We start from the raw sequence: 15,862 nt of genomic DNA on the forward strand, positions 1-15,862 counted from the left end.
TACTTCTTTCGGAGGTAAACACCAGACCAGCATTATTTTAAACAGATAAGCTTATTCTTTAAGTCTTCCATTGCAGCAAAATTACTGAGCAGCAGGTTTTCTTTTCACCCATTGTCTTAAATTGGCCCATTTGTTCGATTTAAAAATGCATATTATGGTCTTAGCTTCTTAACTTAGGGCTTTAATTTATAATTTCCTGTACTTGCACACAAAGAGACACAAAATCACTATTAATAGATGGTGGGGGAACTGCAGAAACGCACCTGCCGTGTGAAGGTTGAAATAATGGCATCTCAGCATTGCCTCTTTCCCCCAGGGGCCCGCCAGACAATGAAGAAAATGCTGTGAAATAGGCACTAAGAGCTCGATGACTACAAAGAACTCGCCTGGTTTTGTAGTGTATGTTTTAAATATAGCATTTTGCAAAGATACAGATCTTGACCTGGAAACATTGTATTGCTCAAGCGACCTTGAAATGAAATCACATTTATGTGCTACTTTCTTTTTCCTGAGTGTCGAGGTGAAGCAGCAATAAAAGATAACTCAGTCTGTGTCACTTAGTATACAAGACAGCCAGTAACAGATGCTAATTGTGTTTCACTGCACACACTCCAAGGCACAAGATAAATGGAAGCTGAGTGAAACTGTGATATGTTTATGTAGTCCAGAGAGAGAAAGACTAGAGATCTAGTCATATCACATTAAACTATATACTACTATCGACAAATAATTAGTGACAAACCGTAAGTACGCAAATGTAGAAGTTACAGTGAGAGGCTTAAAATTCTTCCTCTAAATATTTAGTTACATTTCTATTTTTGAGGCACTAACGTGTTTCTTCCAAAGGAAACTCCTGCCGATTATTCAATGAACTCCAGAAATAGTATTGTTGATTTAATGGTATATTCTTTTTTTTAAAGTATGTAATCTCGAATAATAAGAAATCTAATGAGGTTGTGTAGATGTTTATCGAGTTTTACTTTTGAAGCAGATTTTCGAAGGACACATGCTTTTACTAGCAGACATTAGGAGAATGTGCCCTAATTAATAACCTCGCACAGCCTTGGACTTGGCAGTCACTGTAAAGGTTGCTGCCTTTCTATTTTATCAGCCCACTGCTGATAGTGGCAGCCAGCAATAGCCCTGTGGTGCACGCATGAATGATCATCCGGTTTTCTTTGAAAAATTCATGAGGCTGAATTGTTAGCATGTGTAATTACTGTGTAATAACCAAGGCTTAGTCTGCTGTTTGTCCAAATAGGGGAGGGATAGCGTTTAAAGGGAGTCTAGGGGGAAGCAGGGTGTTGCAAGGGGAGTGATCGGTGGTCACTTAGTCATGCTTAGTTTTATCTGGACAGACCATTTGCAAATAACACCTTTAGACATCCTTTAAATCAAAGCTACTGCGGCCATAGGGAAACAAAAAACCACACCACAATGTGTTATTCTGTTTATAAGCATTTTTTTTCACACTTGCAGGATATTAGAACATAGATGATCATAAGATCATGAGTCATAAGAACAGAATTCGGCCCATCAAGTCTGCTCCACTATTCGATCGTGGCTGATCTATTTTTTTTATTCTCAACCCCATTCTCCGGCCTTCTTCCCATAACCTTTCACGTCCTTACTAACCAAGAAGCTATCAATCTCCATTTTAAATATACCCTATGACTTGGCCTCCACAACCATCCACAGCAACGAATTGGCTAAAGAATAGAGAGCAGTACAGCACAGGAATAGGCCCTTTGGCCCTTAATGTCCATTCTGAACATGATGAAAAGTTAAGCTAATCTCCTCTACCAGCCCATGATCAATATCCCTCTATTCTCTGCATATCCCTGTGGCAATCTGAAAGCTTCTTAAATGCCACCTTAAATATGCTAGTTAAAGGACATCCTCAGGTGCAAATATGTAACATTTTCAGGCAAATGTGTGGCCTTGTGTCCGTATTTTATTTTATATTTTTGTCTGGTCATGAGGAGTGATGGGGAATAAGTCTATCTCTGCCTGTTCCTCCTGTACGCTTTCATGTTTTTATATTAAGAAGGAGTGCTTTGTTAATATCTTGAAACTACCTGGTGGAAATGGAATTGTGAAGAATCTCAAATAAACAGAATGCAAAGTATGTCATTCTGAATGCATTGTGTAAAAGAGGAGACTGTGGCAATAATTGGACCATACTGCTTTAAAAAAAGCATTAATGGAAGCCATTTAAACATTTTGATACTCTCAGGCAGTTACCTATGCCTCCTGATAGAAATCATGCAAGATTGGCAGAATCCATTTTCAGAGAGAAAGGCTAGATTGTGCCTGTCAGTTTCTGGTAAAGTTTAATACATTTTATGTCATTGTAAAGACCAGCTAGTGACGAATGGCCCAAGGCAAATAAAACATGATGAACATATGATACTGTAGTTTAACACACTCACTCATATGCTTGGTCCAATACCATTATGAATACTAGCTTATTTGCTGTCAATGGCTATCATGCGGCACATTTTGCCTAACCATTCAAAACACATGTAAGCACCTGGGGCAAACTAATAACTGTATGATTACCAGTCATTGCAGTTTTGGACAATTATTTTTTTACATTTAAATATTCATTTCCATCTTACCCACTTTCGTTTACTGTCTTCTTTTGCTAGAAGTTCTTTATCATTACAGCGATTCACTTATCAGTTGCATCAAAGACGTGTTGCATCAAAGATGGAATATTGGTTTAAATGTGCACGTGTTATGATATTTAACAATTTCCCCAATAGATGCTGTTCAGTGGGAGAGTAAACGGCTTAGGGTTATGCTTAATTCCTGCACAATATCTACTAATTATTCATTACAATGTTTGAAGAATGGATATTCCTGGATACTTGCTAATTAATGGATAGTGTTTTTTTAAATTAATCAATCAAAACTCATTGTATCATGTGGAAGCATGCTGCATGCACAGCTAAAGCCCTTGTGTCTCCAATTAGTTCAGGTTGTTAAAATGTCTCTTTGAATTTTAATCAGGTACTTCAGAAAAAAAAGGTTGCACTAAAGGAAGTGGAAGAACTGATATCTTTGCGAATAACATAATCACATTTAATGTAAGAATAGCTTTCAAGGTAAGGGACATTAAACATCTTTAGCCTAATTTGTAATTAATTCATTTTCTTCATGGGGAGTCCCAGGGGTTCAAAGATGACCCTGCTGCCAGTTCAGTTCTGTGGACTTTGAGGTGACTGATAAGGCCAATACGGGATATGTTGATTCTGCCTCAGATGCTGGATGGGACAAGAGTGTGGGGCACCACATTAAAGAATATTTATGTAACCGTAACTATTTATCTTCAAAACAGCATGAATGCATTGGAGACAGTTTATATATAAAAAGCAATATAATAGAATCAGGGCCTTGAAATTGCAAAAGAAAATTACTGATATATGTCCTTAAAAAACAAAGGTAAATGTTCCCAGATTGTTTCACTTTACAATTAATACGAGGCTAAAATTAGGTGAAACTTTTTTTTAAATTCACTGCCTTTGACATGGTTGTACTCGTGTATAACATTACCTGATTTAATTTGATAGCCAGCAAACAAAAGCTATTCAGTGCATCTCGGAAAGGCAGCACCAATACCTTATGTGGAATGAATCCTCATAGAAACAAATAAGAAAATGTCGATTGATTTCTTCAGAAAAGAATGGAAATGTGCTTCACTCTAATTTTCTGCTTATTGGGTAGGTTTATATATTCTGCCAATTTCTTGGGTGAGGTGGAATTTTTTAATCTAAAAGTAAGTACAGCCCAATGTGGAAATGTAGCAATATTCTAGAATTGCTGGAGTCTTGCTCGATTATCCTGCCGTATTTGTACAGACCTTTCCTCATGGGATAATAAACAGATTGGCTGGAATCCATGACAGGAAGGTTTGAACTCGATCAGCTGAGCGGTCATTTTTTAATCCTCGTTTTATTATGTTAGTCATGATGAGGACAAGTTAGTGCCAAACGGTGTCCCAGCAATGACAAAATGTAGTTCTGCCCTTGTTCCAGTCACTGTAGAGCAGCTTTGCAGTCACTGACTAGTTTCAGATGGGCATTTAAGACAAATCACTGATTGGCATGCCAGTCAATCAAAAAAATATGGACTTCATCTTGAAGAGGTATGTTCAGAAACTGTCCAAGATGTGATCAATTTCTTTCCACAGACAGAAGGGCCTGTGGTGTGTTTCTGTGCCTGCGTTATGACTGACAGTGACTAGAATGAAATACAAAGCTTGCCGACTGCAGTGCACAGCTAGGATATGAATATAATAACTATTTTTCACCCAGCCAACCAAAGCTTTATTAATGCTTTAGGTGTCATACTGTCTGTGTTCCGTACCCGATTGATATATTGAATATTTTTAAGCTAAATATTGCTGCAGAATTAAATTTATGAGATATATGAAAGTATTAGTATTTAAAATAATTAGAAATAATAACAGACTAAATTAGTGGTTTCATATTACGGAGTCCTTCCCTGGCAGGGAAAAGATCAGGCGTACAACGCATAGTAATTAATCAAGCTTTAACTTTAAATAGGAACAGTATTAGTGATGGCACAAAGTCTCACCAAATACTCAATGTTTTTTGGTATATAGATTAATAATATACTATTGATGATATCAGTACAGGTAGACAATATTGCAAAGTATCCAATTTACATGCCCTGTCTGACGTGACATTCATATCTGCCAGAACAGGAAAAAAATTGTTTTAAATGTTGTTAACTATAGATGTTACTTCTGAACAAAATATTCCCCATTGTTATTTTAAAGGCGGGTACAACATTTTGCACCAGATCAAAGGAAAATATAATAGTCATTAAAGGATTATTTATTTTCCTTATTTATTGTCTTTATTCTGCACTGACATTTTATCCAGTCATCTTTCTCTCTTCAAACTGTTCAGTAATTCCATTGTAAGTGGCGAAACAAAACCTTCAAGTTCATTTGATATTTGTCTTCTTTTTTGTATTTATCTTGGAACATATGCCATTTTGATGAAATGTCTAATGAATAGACCCAAACACAATTTTCACCAGTTTTTTTCCAGTAAATTAGAGAATGATTCTCATGTTAGCATCACAATGAGTAAGATAGGATTTTCAGTATTTGTGTGACCTCAAGGTCACCTGAAGGAAAGCAACATAAATCAAAGTGACACCCGGCAAGAAACCTAAACTGTCCTTGTATGTGGACTCTAACCCAAAACTGAGGCATAGCGTGTGCTCGCCAAGTGTTTATTTTCAGAGCTTCAGGCAGCTAATTTTGACAATTATTTGATAAAACCCATGTAGATCGATTAACATTTTAGACTGGAGGAACAAAGAAAGAAATACTTAATTCATCATCTTTAAAATTCTTCAGTCTCAATGAAAGAAGGGTACAAAATATGTTGTTTTATGATTACGTTTCTTTTCTCCCCAACAGCAGGAAACAATGTTTTATTTTTAACCTGTAACCCTCCATGCACACAGCCAATTATAACAAAACTTCACTCCAAGACCCTTCTCCACTCGGGCAAAGGCATGAGTATACTGTAACCAGGAAACAAAGAGCAGGAAAAATACATTCGATTGCAAAATGTGGATGAATTGGGATGCATCGGTGTGTGAAGATTTTCTTTGGAACGTTGCCTCTTATTCCGGCCACTCTTGCAAGCTATGATTTTGATGTATTCAGTTTAGTGTTTTAATCTGCTCAAAGAGGATCTCCCCATTCTACGATTAACTAGAAAAGAGTAAATTAACTGACACTCACCTCAAGAAAATTAAATGATATTACAGTAATTTAATCTTCAAGATGGAGTATTCTGAATAGTCACATAAATAAATGTTCAATCTTCATAAATATAATACAGTAAAAATATTAAATACATTTATAGCATCATGCATTACATGTTTTAATTAGTTTCAGGTTATTTGTGGCAATGTCTTGTAATGAGTAGGTTTACAGTAAGATGGAATTGCAATTCTCCAAGGGATGCAGTCACTCCAACCACTTTATTTCACATCAGGTTTAATAGCCCTGCAACCTATAGCAAGCAGTCTTGTCAAATTCACCTCAGGCTCAAACAATATGCTTTGCACCTCAAATCTCAGCTTGCCCAAGACAATCATGTGTGTGGAGTGGTTTTGCGCTTGCTGTATTTTGAACAGCCCTATTTTGTCTCTCCACCAGTTCAGCAGTAATCCTGCTGAATCAATAAAAGAGATTTACGGAATCCACAGCAGATATTGGATATCTGAAATAAAAACAAATATCAAAGAGCTGTAAATGCTTTGCAGGTCAGGCGGCGTTTTGTGGGGAGAGAACCAGAATTAACATTTCGAGTCGATGACCTTACATTGGAACTGTTCATCAGGGCCGTTCTGCTGAAAAAAACATCAATACAAAGCATTAGCAAAGCACGAAGTGCTGGAGTAACTCAGCGAGTCAGGCAGCATCCGTGGAGGGATTGGGGCCATTCCCAAAAAGGCCCTGACCCGAAACATTGCCTGTCCATTCCCTCCACAAATACTGCCTGACCCATTGAGTTACTCAGCACTTTGAGTTTTGCTCAAGACTACAGCATCGGCAGTTCATTTTGACTGAAGTGTCAACTATTAACTATTTGTCTCTCCACAATGATATATGAGTATTTACAGCAGTTTCCGATGTTCAAAACTATATCAAACATTTCCTTCCTCTAGCCTTTCAATACAGGGCTGGACTCTCTATGCATAAGTGCACGATGATTTATTTTTCTGAACTTACCATGAATCATTTGACATGCTTCAATCCCTAATTAATCTAATAAAATTTTATTTTATTCAACTGTAATTCTTTTTGTCCTAATTTTTCATTCAGGAGTCTCCTACCCTACTCTATGTTGCAGACGAAGAGTTTACTGCCTCTCATTAATTGTCCATAACAGTAGCTATCAAATGACTTGGGCAGCACAGTGGTTGAGTTGCAGCCTTACAACGCCAGAAACCCAGGTTTGATCCTGGCTATGGATGCTATCTGTATGGAGTTTGAATGTTCTGCCTGTGACCGGATAGGTTTTCTCCGGGTGCTCCGGTTTTCTCCCACACTCCAAATACATCCAGGCTTGTAGATTAATTGGCTTCTGTAAATTGTAAATTGTCCCTGGTGTGTTGGATAGTGTAGTGTATGGGGTGATCGCTGTTCTGTACGGACACGGTGGGCCGAAGGGCCTGTTTCTGCGCTGTATCACTAAAGTCTAACGTCTAATTGACTTGGAATGGTTTTTAATAGTTACATGGCTGAGTCTTCTAATGGAGGGTGTTTGGTGCTTATCATCTCACCATGAAAAGTTTCACTCACCAATTGGTGTAGTTTCCCTCTTCAGGTAGCAACAATCTCATGAAAATAATTTAATTTTACCATTGGTAAAAAATGTATCCTGGCTGGTTGCATCATGGCCTGCTTTGGCAATTCCAATGCATGGGAGCACAAGAGGCTACAAGGAGTGGTGAACCCAGCACAGTCCATCATGGGCACAGCCCTCCTCACTATCAAAAGCATCTACATGAAGCACTGCCTCAAGAAGGTGGCATCTATTGTCCTATTTTCCTTCAAAGGCTTTGAAAGTATGGCATGTCCCCAACAACTCTCACCAATTTCTACAGATGTGCCGTAGAAAGCAGTTTATTGGGATTGCGTCACAGCCTGGTTTGGGAACAGCTCCATCCAGGACCGCAAGAAATTACAGGGAATTGTGGACGCAGCCCAGACAAACACACAAACCAACCCCCCTTCGATTGACTCCATCTACACTTCATGCTACCTCGGCAAGGCCACCAGCACAATCATGGACGAGTCTCACCCACTTCTCCCCTCTCCCATCACACAAGGGGTACAGAAGTGTGGAAATGCAGATTCAAGGACAGTTTCTGCCCAGCTGTGATCTGGCAAATTAACCATCCAATCAACAACTAGAGACCAGTTCCGATCTACCATCTACCTCCGGAGACTCTTGGAGTATTTTTTATCAGATTTTGCTGGTCTTTAACTACTGCCACCATACGTTATTCCCTTTATCCAGTATCCGTACACTGTGGACATGGTTGTAATCAAGTATAGTCTTTCCGCTGACTGGATAGCATGGAACAGAAAGCTTTTCATTGTACCTCGGTACACTTGACAATAAACTAAACTAACCAACAGAGAGTGGAGATATATTTATTTTGAAAGGAACAGTGTCAAGAGTCAGCATTGTTGTATGTACCAAAAACAGAACAATTAAATTCCTACATGCAGCAACTTAACAGACTCGCAAACGCAGTACACACCGATAAAATATATTCATCAATTTTTTTTAAATAACATAATAGCCATAATATTGGGTAGCCATAAAAGTGCAAAAACCCAAGTCCTTCTTGGCACTTTCCAGCAGTTGAGACCTGAACTAAACCGAAAAATCTGCCCCGCGCCTGTCAATTTGTAGTTCGGAATATTGAACTTCTTCCTGCTGTCGAAATTTCATTTATTTATTCTTCTATAGGTTTAGTAAAATAAATTAAATGTTGATTTTCATGAGGATTTCTTGTATTCCACACTGGCTACCATAAAAATAGATGATACAAAAGCCTTACTTTAATATCTTGCCACTTACGAGATGTCAAAAGGAACTGGCGATCTTAGCGAACAGAAACATTTCCGGCGACCAATGACAGAAATTAATAGATTGAAGATGATTTCTGCACTAAATCATGAAATTAACATTTTTACCTAGATACCTGCTGGATGCCTAGAGCACAGAGCGTGTGGTCGTTGCATGAATCGCAGAAGGCTCTATCTACCAGTCACTTAATATGAGTGGATGACGATTTACCATTTAAGACAAAAAGAAAACTTCACCACAATGCAGCTCATATAAATCAGTTATCCATATTCAATTCTAAGACAATTTCTCAGGAGAAGTGCCAGTTTCAATGTGCAATTAACATATTTATCTTTGTGATGTTTTTTTAAAACCATGTAACAATTAAGACGTGAAGCAGTTTGCTTTGGAAAATATGATAATTTGTTCTGGGAGATACAGAACTAATGGACTCATAGTCCAACAGTCATTAACTTTATTGAGAGTGACTGAGTAAAGGAAACGCCATTTAAATTCATGCTGCTTTTCTCTAAAATCAATGTCAAGAGCAGTGTTACTTTCTAATTATTTAGTTTTGTCTTCCTTAAACTTATCGATTGATTGCAGCGTTCGCATTGGCTTCAGCCGTTGACAACTGAAAAGTATTCTGCATTTTTTTTCCCAAACCTTTCATACTTTGACAATGGGTATGAAGTAGCCTTTGGGAAACTTTGATGGAGTTCAGGTGAATGGTTGTTTGGCTCCACTACATAATGAAACTATTTATTCTTCCATTAAGTTTCAAGAGTTTCAAGTTTCAAGAGTGTTTATTTATCATATGCACTGGAGATGAACCAGGCTTTGTCCTGTTCCTCCTCTCTCCCAGGTTTCTTCCCCTCCCCCCTAACCTCCCCACCATAACCAGTCTGAAAAAGGGTCCCTACCCGAAACGTCACCTATCCATGTTCGCCAGAGATGATGCCTGACCCGCTGAGTTACTCGAACACTTCGTGTCAAACACTTTGGGTATTTTTTTCAATAAAATTCTTACTTGCTGCAGCTTTACAGGCATATTACACACAACAACAACAACAAATACATGAACAATAAATTATCTGTTATTAAAAGTAAAACCAGACCGGATTCGTGCAACAAACTAAAGTGCGTAAACCATAGTATTGCAAAGTCTGTCGTGGTTTGATGCTGAGGTAGGGTTGTGGTTACAGTTGTGCAGGGTTGTTTGCAGAACCTAATGGCTGACAGGAGGAAGTTGTCGTTGTACCTGGAGGTCACGGTTTTCAGGCTCCTGTACCTTCTTCCTGATGGGAGCAGCAAAATAAGAGCGTGGCCAGGATGGTACGGGTCTTTAATGATATTAGTTGGAAACAATTAAAATGCAGCACATCATGAAAAATAATCTATTACTTTTGGAATGGACAAGGCCCAACTATTCCCGGTAAGTTCAAAAGGTATAAAATATGTATTTGCAGCAACTTCAGATGTTCTGAGCATCTGAATGAGGGGTGTCTGGTTCAGGCACCATTAGCACAGCTTCTGAGAGAGCTGAATAACTTGGGGAGAATGTTGTAATGTGTAAAAGTGCACATGGAGTCACCAGATCTACTTTTTAATAATAGTGAGCATGGATAATGTTATTTTTACTCCAAAATCCAAGCCGTAACTTTTTAGATGCATGATAGACTATGCAAATCTTAAGAAAACGAGTTGGATGACCAAAGTGATATAATTCTGCTGTCTGGTTAGTTTATTAACTTAATATTTGACATAGTTAATCAAGCAAAGGGGTGCACAAGTCAATGGATTATTTTGAATAATACATTTTGACCATTTTGAGACCATCTTCCATTCCCCTTGGAAACAAACCTTCTGAACAATGATTAAAAGAAGTATTTATTATTTCATATAGAAACTTAAGTCATTTATCAAAATTGTTGGAAGAGACCCTTGACTTCTGAAATGTAACTGACACTATTCTTAGAAACTAAGTAGTACTACATGAGTCTGCCACCACTTTAGTAAAACAAAATATTAGTGGAGATTTAATTAAATGAAAATTTAGTTTCGCTTTATTGGTAAAATGAACTGGAATTAGTTTCTGCAGAATAATTTTAGAAACAGGAAACACAAACAATTTCTGATCAAGAAATATTAAACTAAAATTAAATCCCTGAAGGAGAAAGATTCTAGCATTAAACCTATAATTTTAAGTATGTTTGTTTATGCGATCAAACACCACCAGAAATATTCTTCATCCACAAGAGGACTGCACATACAGTAGCTCGGTTGCTGGGAGATATGCAACACAGGGACTTCCATTTTAACTTCCATCCTGACAAGGGAATTAGAATAAAACAAAGATAATGTATTAGATGTCATTCTGGTGTTAGACATTCAAATTAATAATGAAGAAAGAAGAGATACAGAGTGTTTAGTAGTTTTATTAGTCTGCACTTTGGGATTAATTGTAATCTATTATTACTCCCAGTGACAGCAATTACTCTTTGCATTAAATGGTAATTTTAAACTTTCCAGCAGTGTGATATTTATTTAATATAAAATAATTATTTTAAAAAGTTTAAATATTTTCCGTAACTTTGCCTCATCCCCACATACAATGGAATAGTGCCGTAAAATTAACAGGGAAGTAATTAATCAGCTAAAAATAAACATGGGGTATTGATCTGAAATCAAGTGAGCTGTTGTGTCTACAATGGATCTTATAGAAAAAAACATTTAAAAAATTTGAGGAGAAATATATTTATGGTATAAAATCAGTTCTCAGAAGTTTTCTGAGGAAGCGTTTAAATGCTACATAGATGGTTAATAACTTTCGAATAATACAGCACGGAAACTGGCTCTTCGGCCCAATCCACCCATTCCAATCAAGAAGTATCATCTGCACACATTTGGCCCATATCCCTCTAAGCTTTTCCTATCCATGTGATCATGCAAATGTCTCTTAAATGTTGTCATTGTACCTGCCTCCAATACTTCCTCTGCAACTCGTTCCAAATACCCACCACCCTCTGTGTAAAAAAGCTGCTCCTCTGGTTCTTATTAAATCTTTCCCATCACCGTAACGCTCTGTCCTCTCGTTCATGTTCCTCCTACCCTGGCTGTTCTTGATTCCCATACCCTGTTAAAAAGATAATGTGCATTCACCCTATCGATTCCCCTCATGGTTTCATACAACTCTAGAAGATCACTCCTCAGTCTCCTGTGCTCCAAGGAATAATGTCCTGGCCTGCCCCACCTCTCCCTATAGCTCAGATCCTCAAGTCCCAGGAACAATGATAAATGATATGCGTTTATATTCCAAAATAAATCTTGGCTTCAGTAGATTCCTGATGTGATATGAATGGAATAATAATAAATCCAACAGATAGATGCAAAATTTACAGGTTACAAGATAAACATTACCCAAAACATTACCTATCTACGTTCTCCAGAGATGCTGCCTGACCGGTTGTGTTACTCCAGCACTTTGGGTCCCTTTTTGAAATATCTTCCTTCATATGAATGGCCAATCTTCGCTGTATCATTTCAAACCATGTTTCTGAAAGCTGAGAAAGTATATCAGTCCTTATCTGAATGTTAAAAAACCCAGGTTTTGCAATTGATAGGAAAACAAAGTGACTCCTGATGACTCCAAGGGTTACTGTTGACAAAGTTCCAACAGTCTCCATGGATATGAGCTTCTTAAAAAGTTGCCATCTGACCCAAACTTCATCGGAATGCATCTGACCAGCCACAGTGATGATGCCAGGTTGGTTCAATCCCATTGAAGAATTCTGACAGACAAAAGGGCAGGAGAAAAAGAAGCTAATTTCCCTCCACAGATGCTGCCCAGCCAGTTTGCTTTCTTTGCTCCAGATTCCAGCATCTGATAAATCCCCGGGGCCTGATGGTCTGCATCCCAGGGTACTTAAGGAAGTGGCTCTAGAAATAATGGACGCATTGGTGATCATTTTCCAATGTTTGAGGATGTAACTAGGAAAATGGATAAGGGAGAGCCAGTGGATGTAGGGATTAATGGGTCCCTTTCAGAATGGCAGACAGTGACTAATGGGGTACCGTAAGGCTCAGTGCTGGGACCGCAGCTATTTACCGTATACATTAATGACTTAGATGAAGGGATTAAAAGTAACATTAGCAAATTTGCGGATGACACAAAGCTGGGTGGCAGTGTGAACTGTGAGGAGGATGCTATGAGGATGCAGGATGACTTGGACAGGTTGGGTGAGTAGCTAGATGCCTGGCAGATGCCCAGATTTATGTTTGGTGGTAAGAACAGGAAGGCAGATTATTATCTGGATGGTGTCAAGTTAGGAAAAGGGGGAGTACAAAGAGATGGGTGTCCTTGTTCATCAGTCACTGAAAGGAAGCATGCGGGTTCTGCAGACAGTGAAGAAAGCTAATGGCATGTTGGCCTTCATAACAAGTGGAGTTGAGTATCGGAACAAAGAGGTCCTTCTGCAGTTGTACAGGGCCCTAGTGAGACCACACCTGGAGTATTGTGTGCAGTTTTGGTCTCCAAATTTGAGAAAGGACATTCTTGCTATTGAGGGAGTGCAGCGTAGGTTCACGAGGTTAATTGCCGGGATGGCGGGAATGTTATATGTTGAAAGAATAGAGTGGCTGGGCTTGTATACACTGGAATTTAGAAGGATGAGAGGGGATCTTATTGAAACATATAAGATTATTAAGGGATTGGACACGCTAGAGGTAGAAAACATGTTCCTGATGTTGGGGAGTCCAGAACCAAGGGCCATAATCTAAGAATAAGGGGTAGGTCATTTAGAACAGAGATGAGGAAGAACTTTTTCACCCAGAGAGTTGTGAATCTGTGGAATTCTCTGCCTCAGAAGGCAATGGAGGCCAATTCTTTGGATGCATTCCAGAGAGAGTTAGATAGAGCTCTTAAAGATAGCGGAGTCAAGGGATATGGGGAGAAGGCAGGAACGGGGTATTGATTGTGGATGATCAGCCATAATCACAGTGAATGGCGGTGCTGGCGTGAAGGGCCGAATGGCCTACACCTGCACCTATTGTTTATTGTCTATTGTCTGGTGTCATCCACGTTATTGGTGTTGGATTAACCTAGTGGCAAAAGTAGTATATGCTACGGGCCCCGCATTTTCGAAGGCCCCGCTCTAAATGTTTCTTCAGACTGAAGATTTTTTTTTCAACTAAAATACTTTATTTCTGAGTGTTGTTTTGCACAAGCCAACCTTATCCTTCCCTCCCCACCCTCTCCCCAGCCCCATGACAGTCCCGACTGAGATTAAACGGCCCGTGTAACCACGGCTCAGTTTGGGCACAGCGATCTGCGGGCGTGTCTCGGTACCCGGCGCTGTGCGGGCCGCTCCGTCCCACCTGTCGCTCTGCACTCCGTCCCATCTCAGTGACGATTCCAGTCCGGCCAGCTCTGGCTTCCCCTGCGGCCGCTCCGCCTCTTGCCGCTAGGGGGCCCCCTGACGAAGCCCCAGTCCACGCTGATGGGCTGCCCGGCCAGCTCCGACCCGTTCAAACCCTCCATGGCTGCCTGCGCCTCCTTGTAGGTCTCGTACTCCACCAGGGCAGAGCTCTTCAGGTAGTTGGTCCGTCGGTCCAGGTTGAGGTGCAGGTTCTTGATCTCACCGTACTCGGCAAACTTGTCGTGGATGTCCACCTCAGTGGCTTCCTCATGGAGCCCGGTCACAAACAAGATCCACCCCTCCACCGAGCGTTGAGGGCCTGGCTCGTCGCCGTCTTGTTCCACGGAGTCGTAGTCTTCTCGCAGCCTGGATCAAGCGCCTTCCTCGGAGCCAAATCCTCGCCACTCCCTCTTCCTCGCCTTCTGCTTCAGTTTGTGGATACTTTCGTCACCCTCGACATCCATGGCGAAGTGCTCGTCGCCCGCCTCATGGAGGTCCAGCATAGAATGGGTGACGTTTCGGGTCGAGACCCTTCGGAAGGGTCTCGACCCAAAACGTCACCCATTCCTTCTCTCCTGAAATGCTGCATGACCCGCTGAGTTACACCAGCATTTTGTGTCTACATCCGGTAGGGATGTCAACTATAGCACTCACAAATACGGGACAAGGTGACGTCACCACCCCGCACCCCATGTGACCTCACCCAGCCAGCGACCACGTGCTCCCGCTCCACCAATGGCGGCCGCCCGAGCCGGGAGGCGGGTTGCCAGGCAACCTCCGTTAGGCGGCGCCCGGGCCTACACTGTTCCGACCTCCGGAAGTTAGGCACAGATTTTAACCAGTTTTTTCGTACCTACACTGTCTGGGCCAACAGCTTCCGGGCCTACACCACCCCCCAGGCCTAATGAAATCCTATTCGGCCTCCCCGACTCCATCAAAACGATAACAGACAGCCTTGGAAGCCTATCCTGCCTAGTCAAACCGCATGTCAAAAAACTTGGCGTGATATTTGACTCCGCATGAAAGTTTGACAAGCAAGTCAACGCTGTGGTAAAAGCCAGCTTCTTCCAGCTTCGTACCATAGCTAAAATCAAACCATTCCCGCCTGCAATTGGTCCAAAACGCCGCAGCGAGACTCCTGACGGGTACCCGTAAAAGGGACCACATCACCCCGATTCTGGCCTCTCTCCACTGGCTCCCAGTACGGTACAGAATCACTTCAAGCTCCTCCTATTCACATACAAAGCCCTAAACGGGCTTGCCCCCCCCCCCCCATATCAAGAATCTTCTATCCCACCACTCTATCTCCAGGTCCCTCAGGTCGGCCGACTTGGGGCTACTGACTGTCCCGCGGTCTAGGCTTAAGTTCAGGGGTGACCGCACTTTTGCGGTTGCAGATCCTAGACTGTGGAACAGCATCCCTCTCCCCATCAGAACTGCCCCCTCCATCGACTCCTTTAAGTCCAGGCTCAAAACCTATTTCTACTCCCTAGCGTTTGAGGCCCTCTGAGGGGGCGCTGTGAACTGTTTTTGTATGTGCTGTTATGTTTGTGTGCCATTGTATGTTCGTTCTTAGTACCTGAACTGATGTACAGCACTTTGGTCAACGTGGGTTGTTTTTAAATGTGCTATACAAATAAAATTGACTTGACTTGACTTGACTTAATGCAGGACAAGGACAGCCCCATAAGGGACAAGCCATTTGAGCCCAAAATATGGGATGTCCCGGCTAATACGGGACAGCTGGCAACCCTAACCTCCGGACAGTGTAGGCCCGGGTGCCGTCTAACGGAGGTTGCGTAGCAA

General features: G+C 40.8%; 1 protein-coding gene and 1 pseudogene across 11 annotated transcripts in view; one reads left to right on the forward strand and one right to left on the reverse strand.

The window, feature by feature from the left end:
- tnrc6c1 (trinucleotide repeat containing adaptor 6C1) overlaps positions 1-15,862 on the forward strand; it is a 443,993-nt gene that overhangs the window by 273,056 nt on the left and 155,075 nt on the right. The window contains exon 1 of one of the 11 annotated variants that reach the window (XM_078401033.1): positions 714-743. The exons of the other annotated variants lie outside the window; for them this stretch is intronic. The gene's annotated coding sequence lies outside the window, so the exon portion shown is untranslated. Of the gene's footprint in view, positions 1-713; positions 744-15,862 lie in introns of those variants that run through there. 11 annotated transcript variants of the gene reach the window in all.
- On the reverse strand, positions 14,041-14,559 carry LOC144594681 (RNA-binding protein 8A pseudogene; annotated as a pseudogene).

Source organism: Rhinoraja longicauda, chromosome 6 (genome assembly GCF_053455715.1).
Source record: "Rhinoraja longicauda isolate Sanriku21f chromosome 6, sRhiLon1.1, whole genome shotgun sequence".
Lineage (NCBI taxonomy): Eukaryota > Metazoa > Chordata > Chondrichthyes > Rajiformes > Arhynchobatidae > Rhinoraja > Rhinoraja longicauda.